The sequence below is a fragment of the Myotis daubentonii genome, chromosome 1 (genome assembly GCF_963259705.1).
Source record: "Myotis daubentonii chromosome 1, mMyoDau2.1, whole genome shotgun sequence".
NCBI lineage: Eukaryota > Metazoa > Chordata > Mammalia > Chiroptera > Vespertilionidae > Myotis > Myotis daubentonii.
In genome coordinates, this window is record NC_081840.1 from 34304851 (window position 1) to 34321026 (window position 16176).

Sequence of the window (16176 nt, forward strand, 5' to 3'; positions counted from 1 at the left end):
TTATGATTCTTACAGAGAAAATGAACATACTGTGCATATTTAAAAACTGTTTTTCATTACCTTTGTGTTAGCACTTTAAAGACATTTATTTCAAGGTGACATTTAAAAAATATTCTAATATAACAGCAGCAAAAGTATAATTCTGCAATTAGAAAAGAGCTAAACTGGGATCCATATTATCTTATGTTTACAAGTGTGACTATAAAATAAATACTACCTTCTAGCAGCTGTTATCAGCATGTTAGATTTGGTTTAAATACACACACACATGTCCAGTTGGGGTGGTTTGTAACATTATATGCCATCTACTATTCTGAAAGGGTTCTTTAAGAGCCAACAAGCCCTAACAACTGAAGTCCTCATTCAGTTCATGAGGCAGGCAGAAAAGTCAAAGTAACTGGGGCAAACAGGATTCCTACATGACATCAAATGCATGTGAGATTCTGCAGCAACTGGGAGTATTTCAGGATTGGCATATTGTTCTTGCTTAGAACTAATTTCACCAGAAGAATTTAACAAGGTGGACATTTTACCACTATCAAGTGCATTGAAAAGTGGTATGTTTCTTAGCTCGTGAACTAGTCACTAGTAATTTAGTCACCTGGCAAACCAAGCCTGCAAAAAAGGAAGCCAATATTCAAATTAATGTGTTATTGTCTGACCCTCTCAAATGATTTTTCAACATAAACATATAACCTCACTGTGAGATGTCTAACTATAGCAAACACCACCAACAAGACCAAGACAGCATCTCTTCTGCTATGGTTTAGGTTTTGCCCAGAATTCTTTATACATGGAATAGCCCATGCCAAGAGTCATTGCTCCCACAACAAAACCTTGGGCTGTCACATGCATGTGGACATTTTAGTATTTCCCCTGTTCTTCAATTTATATAGTCCATATGCAATGACTGCTGCAAACCCTGCCATTCCAATAGGGACAAATGCTGCCTCTTTAGCTTTTCGGATAAATTTAGATCCCCAACCTTCATCATATGAAGAAAGAGAAACATCTGTGTTGGTTGACATACTGATTGAAGAATCTTCCAAAGCCAACAGGACCTCTCAAACTCCAGCCTGCTTCTCCCTGCTTTTGTTTTTAAGATGATGTTTCATCAATACATGTAGCCTCCCCTCTATTTTATATTTTTAAATCCTTTTTCTCTTTGATAACAAAGTCTATGAGCCTTTTCTCTTTAGTGCAGGGGTCCTCAAACTACGGCCCGCGGGCCACATGCAAATACAAATATTGTATTTGTTCCCGTTTTGTTTTTTTACTTCAAAATAAGATATGTGCAGTGTGCATAGGAATTTGTTCATAGTTTTTTTTTAAACTATAGTCCGGCCCTCCAACGGTCTGAGGGACAGTGAATTGGCCCCCTGTTTAAAAAGTTTGAGGACCCCTGCTTAGTGGGTGGTATTGGCAATGGGATTTCCATCTAGTCTTCCAACATATTGCTTAAATAAGTAGCAAACCCCAGAACCAGCCAGATTTTTCTAGGACTTCTTGTAGAATGATGATGTCTACTTGTCTCTCTTAAATTCAGGAAAAATTTAGCTAAATTTAAAAACCACAGGTTCCTGCTAAACTTTAGATAATTCTAAGATATTTTATTATCAACTAAGAGCCATTAGGGTTTATAAAAAATAAGCATAGCTTAAGATAGCTGTAGCCAAAGACCCTCAGGAGATTCCTGGATAATACCACTTCAGACTGCCAGAGACCGTTGGCACCACCATGGAATTTTCCTTTTTGTGGGAACAGAGAAGGTTAATAAGTGATGACTGTTATTCTCAAGGACAGCATGCTCAAATCTATTTTCCCTTCCTAAAAATAGGATGCATATTCACACTTATGGAGAGTGTTACATGCCTGCCAACCCCCAGCAAAATGGTTGTGTTTGTTCAGAAATCATTCTCACTTGCTTATTATAGTTCAATGAAAGAATTGGGAGAACCTTGAATTTCATGGGGTTGAATGAGGTCAGAGTGCTGGTATTGGATATCACGTGACCCCTGGTTTCTGCCCATGGAATAACATCAGGGGTCTGAACATCCCTCTCACCTTGTGGCATGGCCTGCTCACAGAGGCCCAATTGAATGGTGGGCATGCATTTCGTCATCGGATCCCCAAGCCCAGTGAGCCACTCCAGCTCTGGGCCACAGCAGATGAAGCCTCTTAGCTTCAGGCAGCTCTACAGCATTCAAGGGCTCTGTTCAACAAGGAATTAAGGGAGTTGAAAACATTTGGCCATTCTCTATCATCTTGATGCTCTGATATTTTTATATTGAGATAGAATCAATGTACCACCTTGCCTGAAGAATGAAGGCAGTCCTACTTTGCAGTTCTGAAAAGATTCAATAAGCCTACTTTTTGCCTTTGTTTTTTTCCTTTTTATTGAATTTATTGGGGGTGAAACTAGTTAACAAAGTTATACAGGTTTCAGATGCACAATTCTACAACACATCACCTGAATATTGTATTGTGTGCTCACCGCCCCAAGTCAAGCCTCTGTCTATTACCATTTATACTCCTATACCCTCCTCCACCTCTCCCTACCCAACCTCCCTGCAGGAATCACCACACTGTTGTCCATGTCCATGCGTTTTTTTTTCTTTTGGGCTCAGTCCCTCCACTGTCCCATCCAGCCTCCCACCCCTGAGAGCTATCAGCCTGCTCTCTGTCTCTGAGTCTGTCACTATTTTGCTTGTTACTCATGTTGCTCATTGGGTTCCAAATAGGAGTGAGATCATATGGTACTTGTCTTTCTCTGACTGGCTTATTTCACTTAACATAATGTTCTCTAGGTCTATCCATGCTGTCCCAAAGGGTAAGATTTCCTTCCTTTTAACTGCTGAGTAGTATTCCATTGTGTAAATACACTACAGCTTTATTATCCACTCATCTACTGGTGAACACTTGGGCTATTTCCAAATCTTGGCTATTGTAAATAATGCTGCAATGAACATAGGAATGCATATATTATTTTGAATTAGTGTTTTGGGTTTCTTGCATAAATTCCCAGAAGTAGGATCACTGAGTCATAAGGCAGTTCCATTTTTAATTATTTGGGATGACTCTATACTGCTTTCCACAGTGGGTGCACCAGTCTGCATTCCCACCAGTAGTGCACAAGGGTTCCCTTTTCTCCACATCCTTGCAAACACTTGTTATTTATTAATTTATTGATGATAGCCATTCTGACAGGTGTGAGGTGATATCTCATTGTGGTTTTAATGTGCGTTTCTCTGATGATTAGTGATGTTGAGAATCTTTACAAATGTCAATTGGCCATCTGTATGTCCTCTTTGGAGAGGTGTCTATTCAGGTCCTTTACCCATTTTTTAACTAGATGGTTTGTGTTTTTTTGGTGTTGAGTTGTCTGAGTTATTTATAAATTTGGATAGTAACCCTTATCAGATATATCATTTTGTCTAAAGCTGGCCACTGGGTGTGTTGGCTCTGGGCCTCTTGTGAGGGACTCTAGTGCAGGCCAATGTCAGACGCTGCCTGTGACTTGGCTCTGGGCAACCTTTTTGGAGCTCCAAGCAATCAACAGTTTGTGCTGCCTTAGCGTGGCCTCTGTATGTGCTAGAAGGACCAAGCTGCACACCAAAGTTTGCTTTTATAAGCACAGAGCCCAGGAGCAGGTCAACAATAGTTCTAAGGCACCCCGAGATCTGCCTCTGCCTATCTCTTTCTGCCAGCTGCCAGTTAGGCTCAGTCACTGAAAGAGCCTCTGGCTATATCCTTAGCAGGGCATAAGCTATGCAGGGTGGGACAAGAGGGAGTCCCAAGGGTGGGCTATTGCCTCCTACCAGACTGAAGCCACACACAGGGGAGTGCTCCACCTAAGAAAGATGGCATCTGCAGTTTGGGAGAATGACTCAGCATAGAGATCCTGGCAGATGTACTTTCAGCTCTCTCCCCAGAGCCACAAACCCCAGACACTCCTCACGTGACTCTACCTTGTGCCAACTCCCTCCACCCGAGCCTAGGGTGAGTTGCTGCGAACAAAATTTTGTTCATTGGTCCTTTAAGAGGTGAGTATAGTTTCCACCTACTCCATCCTCATCTTGGATCGCTGCCTTTATTCTTTGTTGTTGTTTTCTTAAAATATATTTTTATTGATTTCAGAGAAGAAGGGAAAGGAGAGAGAGATAGAAACATCAATGATGAGAGAGAATCACTGATCAGCTGCCTCCTGTATGCCCCACACTGGGGATCAAGCCTGCAACTCGGGCATGTGCCCTGACGGGGAATCCAACTGTGACCTCCTGGTTCATAAGTCAACGCTTAACCACTGAGCAAGGCCGGCCAGGCCAGCCAGGCTGCCTTTATTCTTTTTTTTTTTTAAAAAACCATTTTTTTATTGATTCCATAGAGGAAGGGAGAGGAAGAGAGAGATAGAAACATCAATGATGAGAGAGAATCATTGATTGGCTGCCTCCTGCATGCTCCCTCCTGGGGATTGAGTCTGCAATTTGGGCATGTGCCCTTGGATAGAATCAAACCTGGGACCCTTTAGTCGGCAGGCCGACATTCTATCCACTGAGCCAAACTGGCTAGGTCTTTATTCTTAAAACAAATTATTTTAAACAAATGTGGGTCAAGGCAAACTATGAATTCATTTGTCTTCAGGTATGACTTAAAATGGGCATAAACTTCTCACTTGTAATGGCTTTGACATTGCCAGGCTGTTTAAAATATTACAACAGGCAGCCAAGGAAGTTTTTGTGTAAACTCCATGAAAAACTGAAACTTTGGTATAGCATTCTTCCTGTGTGTGTGTGTAATAGCATTCTTATTCTCCTTTTTATGTCAATGAAAATAAAAATTGAATTTAAGAGCCCTGAGCATAAAAGGGACAAAATTGTTTAGGTCAGCAATTATGTGTGTATATAGAATATTTTTCATAAAAGCAACCCCAAATCCATAATTTAGAGAAGTAAGATTTTGTTAAATTTTGTGCTATACATAAGACAGCAAATACTGACATGTAAATTAAAATTAGATTCAGTAACAGGGATTGGCTTATTCAAATTGTACACAAAGTAGCAAATTTCATATTTTTCTTTTCTTTATCCCATAAATATGTGTCATAAATGGTTATAGTGAAATCCACAAAAAATATATTTTTACTCAGAAATATATAATAAATTTTTCATATCATTGAATATACTTGCACTCCTTAAAGATTGCAAATAACTGTATTGGGCCATTTTACTCAGCATATCTTTTCTAATGCTTAGAAATATTTATGTTCTAGTTTTTTTACTCAAATACTGTTTTAGTGATCATCTTACACACTTCTCACTTTTCTGATGATTTTCTTAGGAGAAATTCTTTTTAAAAAAATGTATTTTATTAATTTTTTTACAGAGAGGAAGGGAGAGGGATAGAGAGTTAGAAACATCGATGAGAGAGAAACATCGATCAGCTGCCTCCTGCACACCCCCCCCCCCCCACTGGTGATGTGCCCGCAACCAAGGTACATGCCCTTGACCATAATCGAACCTGGGACCCTTCAGTCCGCAGGCCGACGCTCTATCCACTGAGCCAAACCGGTCAGGGCTCTTAGGAGAAATTCTTGAATGTAAAATGACTGGATTATATGTTTTCTCTTAAAAGCTGTGTGTGTGGCTGGGACTCTCATAACAAAACACCAACCACAAAAATACATCAAAAGTGCATTGAGCAGATATTAAATTTGTATTTTATCATCCATCAGGTTACGGGATAATTGCTCCCAGAACTCCTATGGGCCAGATATTCTGTATCTTCTATGGTTTATTGGGGATTCCTCTAACTATTATATTCCTGAAGTTTTTGGGTAAGGCAATATCACAACCATTTTCAGGACTTGGAACATACCTTCGGAATATGGGTCTGACAGAGGTAATGTTCACTAAATATTTTTTTTACACATGCTTGGGTTTATAACCTTACATAGAATAAGCACACAACACTTTATATATTCTTGTTAAATACATGCTAAAAGAATCTCTCTATACACATATATGTATAACTATATATGTGTGTGTATATATAAATGTATATATATGTAAATGTATATATTTGGTATGTTTGCCCTTTTTTATGGAATTCTTGATCAAAAAAAGGCATAGTCAACCCAAAATATCTTTAGTGCTTTATTTTCCTTCTTCAGAAAACAGGAATATTATTTCAAATAATACTATAGTAGAGTATCATAGTATAAATACAGTTTCATGATTTTATTTGACTTCCTGAACCACCCTATGAAGTAAGTATATAAAACCTAACATCTAGATTTTCTAGAGGAAGTTATCAACTTGAATTCAACTCCTTTGATCCTGGGTTCTGAGCTCTTTTTATCTCACAATTCCTTTCTCAACACTGTGAAAGGTGAGACATTTTTTATGGCTATAGAGTACAAAAGCATATAATTAGAAGAGGCTGTCTGGAAAGCTGTTAGGCGAGTTTGTGTTGAGTTGGGGCAAAGTGAGATAAAGAGAGATGACATGGATGGATAGTCCATTCCTGATAGTCCAGAAAGAGATATACAGAGAAGACAAGAACAGGCACATATTTGTTCTTATTGCCAGGAAGGTTTGTTTCAGGTAGTCTTGTGAACGAGGCTGCACTTTAGCAATTACTCCTTATACCCAGCTAATATTTTGAGTAGACAACTGAGGCCGAACGTTCCTTTCCCTTCCTCTCGGAACTCTCACCCCCGGTTTAAGAGTGATAATTAAAAGGCCAATTTGATGTCCAAACAGGCCTCAGGAAAGAGCAGTGCTGAGAGAGGGCAGGTCCTGGCTGATGTTACTTCCTCATTCTCAAAGGAGTGGAGTCCAGAGAATGAAACTCCTGGGAGGTCATCTGACCACTCCTCCCATAGTGGTGGTCAGTGAATGCTCTTGTACTTGACCCATTCATACCAGCAATTCTCTCTTGGGAGTGGATTCTAGGAGGGGTAGAAAGGGCTGTTAGCATTCTTTAGAAACCAAAATGCTCTGTGAAATAGTTCAACCAGACAAGTTTTGTTGTTGTTGTTTTCCTTCAAGGGAGGAGATCAGACAGCATCTGAAAAGATTTTGCCCATTTGTCTTTCCTGAGGCCATGTTATTCACTCCTGTAATTATGTCTGGTATCAAAGATTTGGCCATTTCAGAAACTCAAGATCTCTTGGATGCTACCTTTCAAAGCCTACGAGAGGCCAAGCTTGTATCTTATTTCATGCTTATAAATATGACTAAACAAACTGGTCCGACAGGGTCACGCAAGTGCACCAGATAATAGCATGACCCAAATAAAACTCTTATCAGTGATACAGAGTGCTCCGAGTTTGCCACCACTATACAAAGTTAAACTAAAGCGGCTATTAGCAGTACTTCTCACAGAAAATGAAATTTGTAATATAAACCTCCTCTTGTTTCCAAAACTTCTTAACAGGCCACAATATATACTAAAAGTCAGCTATCTATTTCTTTCATTTTCCTCTAATTATGCTTTATTCTGCTCCAGGTATGTTATATAGGTTGGCACACTTCCAAAGTCAATAATGAATCCATATTTCCAAATTTCTAGAGAAACAAGACATAAGAATTTCATAGCATCAGCTTCATATCCCTCCAAATTTAGAAAGCACTGCAAACCCCACACTCCAATGCAATCATTGTAATAAGCATTAAAATTTAAGAAAATAGTTACAATATGTCCCTTTACCATAATGTATATAAAAGTATGTATAGCCCTTAGCATAGTGTCTGTGCTATGTGAGGGGCTCTATAAATAAAAGTTTAAAACCGATTATTTTAATTAGTTTACTTGTCTGTTTCTCCTATCCCCTGACAAAACTATAATCTCTACGTGGACAAACTGTCATATTTTTATATGTATATTGAGTATCTCTCATGGTACTAGCAGTAAAACTCAACAAATGCTTGTTGAATGAATTACTTCATAAAAAGCATTTAATCAACTAATGTAATATAGAATTGGAAATAGAACATCCAGGTTTTAGATGGGAAAATACATTTATTTTTCTCTTACAATTTGAGGGGTTAGAATGTCTCTTAATAAAATATGACTTGTTTATTTGTCTCAAAAAGTCAATGTCCTGAACTCCCAGGTGGTGGTTGTCCTTTTTGCATAGTCGGTGAGACCCAGAGCTGAAGGTACGAGTGAGCAGGTCACAAAGCAAAAGAACATTGTAGTGTGAGACCTAGGGAGGGCTGGGAGGGAAAGATTGCTTTACACTTAATAAATGTGAAAGTGCAACAAAATGCATGAAGTAACGGCTAAGCAACAGAGATTCATAAGGGAGATGATTCACTTGACAGAGCTGGGAAATACTTCCAGACGCAAAGGCAGTCTGCAAGTCGGAGTGTGGTAGGGATATCCAAGCAAGCCCTTGGTCCCAAGGGCAAATGGTGGTTTAGTTGATAAGAGCTTCCTGACTGCTGTTGGATTATTAATATTTTTCTTCCTTCTCTCTTTCCTCTTTCCCTTCCTCCCCTACTTCCTTATTTTTTTTTCTTTTTGTTAGAGACAAATTAAAATTCGCATATTCATCCTTTTCTTGGTAACTGGACTTCTCATTTTCATCCTGCTACCACCAGTAGTTTTCATGTTTACAGAGGGCTGGACATACAATGAAGGATTATATTTTGCATTTATCTCCTTAAGTACCATTGGGTTTGGTGACTATATACCTGGTAAGTCAACTAATATTAATCTTAGAATTGTATTAGCAGTCATAGTCACAAATCAACAGGATTTGAAGTAAAAGTATAATCAGAAATATAGCATTTATCTATCAGAGTAGAGGCCAAAACAATTGAGAAACTCTAATCACCTGATAATCCATGAAAGATTCCAAAATAATTCCTTTCCATCCACCTTTCTTTGTTCAGGCCACAGAGTACACTAATTATGGGGAAATGGAACAGAGAAATTTCTCAAAGCATGTCACCATTTGCTCATACAGATATTCGAAGTTCATGTGTAATGAAAATAGTAGGCACGGAGGTTGAATCCCATGCAATACATGCTCCGTTTCTTTATCAGTAGATAAGTCCACTCTCACCTTTGCATAAATACACTGAATAAGGAGGCAATAAAGATCCCCAGACCTTAAGTATTAATGTACTTACCTAAAATTCAACAGTAAAATATTCCACAGTCTCTTGTATAAAGGATTATTTCTACAAGGCCTTTTTGGGTTGATAAATTCCTTAAAGGAACAAAGCAAATTTCAGGCTATATATTTTGAGAAACCTTTCTATTATTCTTGATTCATCTCTGCTTCAAATTAGTATCTTAGGCATCATTCTTACTATTAACATACTTTTTAAAAATTAGCACAAAGAACATAGGTATAATACCTCACTATGCATACATGCCCAGGCCTCATACCTACATTGAGCAATCAGTATGCTACCACAACAAGCACAGAGCCAAGGAGCTGGACATTTGATGTCTCTTCTACCACAATCTATCTGGGTCAACTTGGACAAGCTCCTTGACCAACAGGACTCAATTTGATCTACTATTAAATAGCTTGGGTGAGGGAAACTTCGAACTAGTTGATTTTTTGTTGTCAATAATCACTCAACAAATCTAGGAATCAGGACTTCTTGAGCCTTTCTTACCATATGAGTCTTAGGTGATGCGTGCTTCAAAGTCAACCAGGACTAAAACTCGGCTCCTGCTTATAAGGGCCACACATTGATGTGGGCAAGATTTAGACATATAAAGAGACCATTAAAAATTGAGGCAACAAGCCATAGTTGAGTTAAATATGTAATGCTATGGTGGCAACTAGGAAAAAGAAAATGTTCTCGACCGTGAGGATCTACAAAGCCTTACTGGGTGCTTCAGGAATGACTGAAGGCGAGTCTTCAACTTAGCAGTCAGAGAGTGAAAAATAACTGATAGTCCAGGAGGAATACTTATATCCCCCTTTTAGCTCTACTGTTGATTAATTTCTGATTACATTCCTAGAAAGGACATGTATGAATATCTGGGTATTTGTTTATTAATCCCTAGATCACAAAAATAGAATGATCTCTATTAGTCCCTTTATTTAGAAAGATGGCACTAAAAAGAGACTCTGGTAAATGTGGTACATATGGTATTGTGTGGGGACAAAAGCAGCCACACTGAAGAATGCCTTGGGCTAGCCCTTTTCCATGGCAAAATGTTGGCAAATTTGGTATGGTGGTGTGGGGAGAATTATTTGGCTGAACAATCTTTTTGGGGTGGTTGGTATTATTGGATTCCAATTCATTCTGTGGGCCCAGCTGTCTTTTAAGGAAGAGTAAATTTTGCTTTGTCTTTGGAAATTTTCACCATCTCTAGCACCTCTGCTTGGTTTGCTGTGCCCATTCATGCCCAGGTCAGGTATGGAAGCTGCCTCGGTTCATTTGTGAAGAACTATTTTCTTTCTAGAATTTAGCTCATTGAATTTCTTGCACTCACTGTTTTTTGCTAACACCATTGATAAATAAGGTTTTGGTTTTGTCTGTTCCCTCTTTTTTTGTTGTTTTTACTGTGGAATAGAAAACCTAGCCTATTTCCCTCATTTTCTAACTGAAACTGGGACTTCATAGACACTTTATTAGAAATTTAAAGGCTGCTGGATAAGGGACTCTAATTAATGTGCCATTTTAAACTAGAAAACAAATGAAACCTTTCCCACATTCATCTCAGTCAATAAAATTATACTGTCTTTCATAAAGTTAAGTTTTCTAGTTTATGTCACCGATTTCCATTCTCCTTCCCCTTCTTCTGATATGAGGTTGAATGCCGTTAAAATGTGTTCTTCTGTGGAGTAGCCCTTAGTTTACCTCGTGTTCTTTGAGGGACACGTTTTCTTTATTAGCAAATGTCAGAATGTGACCAAAGTGCACGTGATTATTTACATTTTGATATACAATGTTAGTTTTAAGGATATTTGAGGCAAAATAAATAACATAAAGATTGCAGGAATGGAACTAGTGTTATTGAGTCTCAAAATAGTGTGAGATGATTGTTGGAATTATGGGCATTTTTCTTCTTTGTGTTTTTTATTATTACTTCAAATTGCTTTTTACAATAAAAAAGTTGGAAAAAAATTTGGCATGTTTGTAGCCATACAGAACAAACCAGTGGCAGAGTTGGAATGTTCATGGATGGCCATATCATTTTTTTAAACAAAATTTGAGTAAAAAAAAAGTTTTTATAGTTTATGTTTATTTTTTAAATACCTCACAGCAAGGAAAGGAAAAAAATCCTATTAATATGTCCTAAAAGTTTATGACACATCTAGGTACCTATCTATTCTGTGAGATATTCAGTCAGGTTGGAATATTTGCACAACTGCCTTTCAAATCATTCATAGGTATAGAGGTTTTTTTTCTATATATATAATAGATATATTACCAGAAATTATATTAACAAAATTTTGGTAATCATATTACCAAAATTTATTACCACAAAGTTCAATGTAATCTAAAGTTTGTAACTATAATCCCATATTCTCATTGAATATGGTATTCATTTCAGAAGTACCACTTCTTAATTTCTAATTGGCCTTTAATAATCAGTGATTAGACTCCAAAATGTAGACATTTTTATGGGTTTATCCTAATGTGGTATATTTCATGAGGGTCAAGAGAAGATCAGAGGCAAAATCATCTTCCAATGATTTATATGTGATTTACTTTTTGTTTTTAGGTGTAGGTCCTCAGGCGACGTACTCACTAAAATACGCAGTATTTATGTTACCTTGGTATGCCTTTGGTCTTGCTTGGATTGCTATTCTGTTTAATTTGCTTTCAAAACTTTTGGAAAGAACTAAAACAATGCTCAATTGCAAACTGCTGTTTCAAAAAGAAAAAATATTGTCTATGAATAGTTTACAGCTCACGAAAGTACCTCAAACTTCTTCTGGGAATGGTGAGACAAGATGAAGCAAAAGAAAATAATGTGTTTTCTTTACTAACCTGCCATGTGAGCTACATCCATAGTGAATTTTTGTAATTCATATCTTATTGTGAATTCTAATAAATAAAACGCAAAGCCTCCACTGTATCCGTCAAATCTTTCATTTTCAAAACATTTTATTATATAACATTTGATATCTTGAAAATAACTTATTCAATGACATACATTTTAAAGAGTAATAAACTCCCACGACCTCACCGAGCAGTAGAATGAATGACAAGACAAGTGGAACTCTCTCTGTGCTCCTTTCCAGCCCCACCCTCTTGCCTTCCCAGGGGCCATAGCTACATCCATCCCTGTTGTCAGCACACAGGTACCAAGTTATTTTTTTAAAGTAATTACTCAATTACTGCCCACATGGAAACATTTGCGTTTCCATTATTCCATATTTTTACTTTACCGTTATATTTTGAAGTATAAAAATGTTGCCCATATAATGGGTATAAGATACTATTTCATTGTAATTTTGCTTTGCTTATTCCTGATGACTATGAGGCTGAGTACCTAGTGTTCCTGGAAATGTTTGTTTTTTTCTTTTGTGAATTGCCTCTTCATGATTTTTCTACTGGATTATTTGTCTTCTATTTATTAATTTGTAGGAATTATTTTCTTTTTAATAAATTCTGAATACTAATTCATTTTCAGTTATGTTTACTGTCCATGTTGTATTCAATTTGTGGATCATCTTTCACTCTTGTGGTATCTTTTGATAAATAAAAGTTCTTAATTATAATGCAGTTCACCTTTTCTTTTATAATCACTACTTTTTCATTTTGTTTTAGAAATCCTCCCACACCTAAGGTGACAAATATTTTCTGATTAATGTACTTAATCAAATTAATTGAGGACCTAACATGGGTAAGTGACTGCCTAAGCACCATGAGGAATATGAATTGAAGATATATAGCCACTGTCTTAATGGTTTTTAAACACTGACTAATATTAGGTCCAGAATAATGAATGGCTGTTGCATGGCAGTTAGTGCGGTAAATATTTTGAAGAACTAAAGTGTATTTGAGCACTTACATGCTAAATACTTTGCATTTATCATTTTACCTAATCCTCGCAATAACCTTGGAAGTATGTAAATACTACCATTTTACTGATGAAGCAATAGAAAATTTGTCCAAGTCACCCAGCAAGTTAGTCTACTTCAAATTAAAAACAACTTGACTTCAATTACACACAGAAAGTCAACACTTTTACTTCCCCAAAACACACTTTATTATTGATATCAGAATTTGCTTTTTAAAGATATTTATGTTTTTTAATTTTATATTTTTATTGATATCAGAGAAGAAAGGAGAGAGGATAGAGAGATAGAAACATCAGTGAGAGAGGCCCAACTGGCATGGCTCCATGGTTGAGTGTTGACCTATGAGCCAGAAGGTCATGGTTCAATTCCCACTCGGGGCGCATGCCTGGGTTGCGGGCTTGATCTCCAGTGTGGGGTGTTCAGGGGGCAGCTGATCAATGATTCTTTCTCATCATTGATGTTTCTATCTATCTCTCCCTCTCCCTTCTTTTCTGAAATTAATAAAAATATGTTTAAAATATGAAAAAGAAACATCAATGAGAGAGAAACACAGTTGGCTTCCTCCTGCACCCTCCCTACTGGATGGGGGTCAAGCCCCCAACCTAGGCATGTGCCCTGACCTGAAACCAAATCATGACCTCCTGGTTCATAGGTCAATGCTCAACCATTGAGCCACACTGACTGGGCAGAATTTACTTTTTATATTGTGTATCTATTAACACATGTTTACAAGGACTCACACTTCTTGGATTAGTAATTACGGTGTTACAGCAAAAAATATAACAATGTACTTACATAAGGATAGACATATACATTGACAGAATAGAAATAAACCCATATATCTATGGTCAATTGATTTTTAAAAAATTAATTTTAAAACATAATACTTTATTTTTTTAGAACAGAACAAAGTACAGAGAGTTTCCAGATACCCCTTATCTCACTGCATAGTTTTCACTATTATTGACATCTTATGACACAATTATTACAATTGATTAACCAATATTGATATTTATTAACTAAAGTCCATGATTTACATTAGGGTTCACTCTTTGTATTGTAAATTCTGTGGTGGTCATCTGATTTTGATATGGTGCCAAGACCATTCAATGGAGAAATAATAGTTTTTCAAAAAATGGTGCTGAGTCAACTGAATATCTATATGCAAAAGAATGAATTTAGATTCTTACCTAACAACACATACAAAACTTAACTCAATATGGATGAAAATGTAAGCGCTAAAATTGAAAACCTCTTAGAAGAAAACAGCTGAATGAGTCTTTGCGACCTTAATTAGGGGACATTTCTCAGAAATGACACTTAAGCAAAGCAACCAAAGAAAAATAGAGAAATTGAGCTTCATCAAAATCAAAACCTTTGATTAGTTAAAATAAACTATCAAGAAAGTGAAGAGACAACCCTCAGAAGCAGAGACAGTATTAGTAAACAATACATCTGATAAAGGTCTTATATCTAGAATATATAACAAATTTAAAGTTAAATAAAAAGACAAATAACCCATTTTTAAAATGAGCCAAGGCCAAAACTGGTTTGGCTCAGTGGATAGAGCGTCGGCCTGGGGACTGGAAGGTCCCAGGTTCGATTCCGGTCAAGGGCATGTACCTGGTTTGCGGGCACATCCCCAGTAGGAGATGTGCAGGAGGCAGCTGATCGATGTTTCTCTCTCATCGATGTTTCTAACTCTCTATCTCTCTCCCTTCCTCTCTGTAAAAAATCAATAAAATATGTTTAAAAAAAATTTAAATGAGCCAAGGATTTCAATAGACATTTCTCCAAAGAAGACACATAAATGGCCAAGGTGCTCAACATCATTAGTCATCAGTAAAAATAAAATCAAAACCTTAGTAATATACTACATTACACGCACTAGGATGGCAATGATCCTATCTAATGAAAGACAAAAAGGGTAATTAACCGTACCTCTGCTACACTTCCCGTTGGCTAATCAGGGCGATATGCAATTAACTGCCAAGAAAGATGGCGGTTAACCGCCAACAAAGATGATGGTTAATTTGCATATGTAGGCACCAAGCAATGGGGCAAAGCCGGCTGGCCCCGGGCAGGAGCAGCAAGCGAAGGCCAGTGTGGCGAGCGAAGAGCAAAGGGGGAGCCCCGTCGCCCGTGCGTGCAGGACCAGGGGCTTAGGTAAGGCTTAGGGCATACTCCCCGGTGGCCCCACAGCAGGGCATCCTGGCAGTCTCCTGACAGGAGGGCAGCCGGGAGAGCTGAGTGGGGCAGGGGCTGCAGAGAGCCATGGAGGGACAGAGCGGCCGGAACCAAGTTCCCGGGGGTCTGAGGAGAGTGCTTGACAGGAACCCGGACTGCAAAGAAGGAAGAGGAAGCGGCCACTGGGAGCTCTTCCAATCCCCCTGCACGGACACCCTACCACAGCCCCCATACCCCCGGGGGGACGGGGAGGCTGACCAGACAGGAGAAGACCCAGCCTTGGGGGTAGCTGCAGCCCGTATCTCCGACTCCCAATCTCTTCCCCTGCCACCCCCGCTAGGGGCGCCCACAACAATAGCATGCCTGAGACCACCCATCAGCACCCCCGAGGCCCATGGCCTGCCACTGCTGGGCCCCCTCTGCTGGGGCCAGGCACGCCTCTCCTCCCTACAACTCCAGACCCGGGTGGAGGCAGGCCTAAGCGGCCCCTCGGGGTCAGACTTATCCCCCCCAACACCCCCTCCCTGACAGCAGAGGTACCATCTCCACAGCAGAAGTGCACTAAACCTTGCCGGGGGTGTGGCTAAACCCGCTCTCCTAGCCCACTAAGCCATCAGTTGGACATCCCCCCAGGGCTCCCAGACTGTGAGAGAGCACAGGCCACACTGAGGGACCCCCCCTCTGCCCAGTGCATGAATTTCGTGCACTGGGCCTCTAGTAATAATTATAAAAGGATAATAAGTGTTGGCAAGAATGTAGAGAAATTGGAACCCTCTTATCTTGCTGGTGGGATAATAAAATAATGCAGCTGCTATGAAAAACAGTTCGGCACTTACTCAAAATGTTAAATGTGAAGTAACTATATCACCCAGCAGCTCCACTCCTAGGTAAATACCTCCCCCACCAAGGAAAACATCCATCCACACAAAAACTTGTATATGAGTGTTCATAGCAACGTTATTCATAATACTCCAAAAGTG

General features: G+C 38.7%; 1 pseudogene; it reads right to left on the reverse strand.

The window, feature by feature from the left end:
- Positions 1–573: 573 nt before the first annotated feature.
- On the reverse strand, positions 574–1064 carry LOC132217024 (HIG1 domain family member 1A, mitochondrial-like; annotated as a pseudogene).
- Between the last annotated feature and the right edge of the window lie 15112 nt (positions 1065–16176).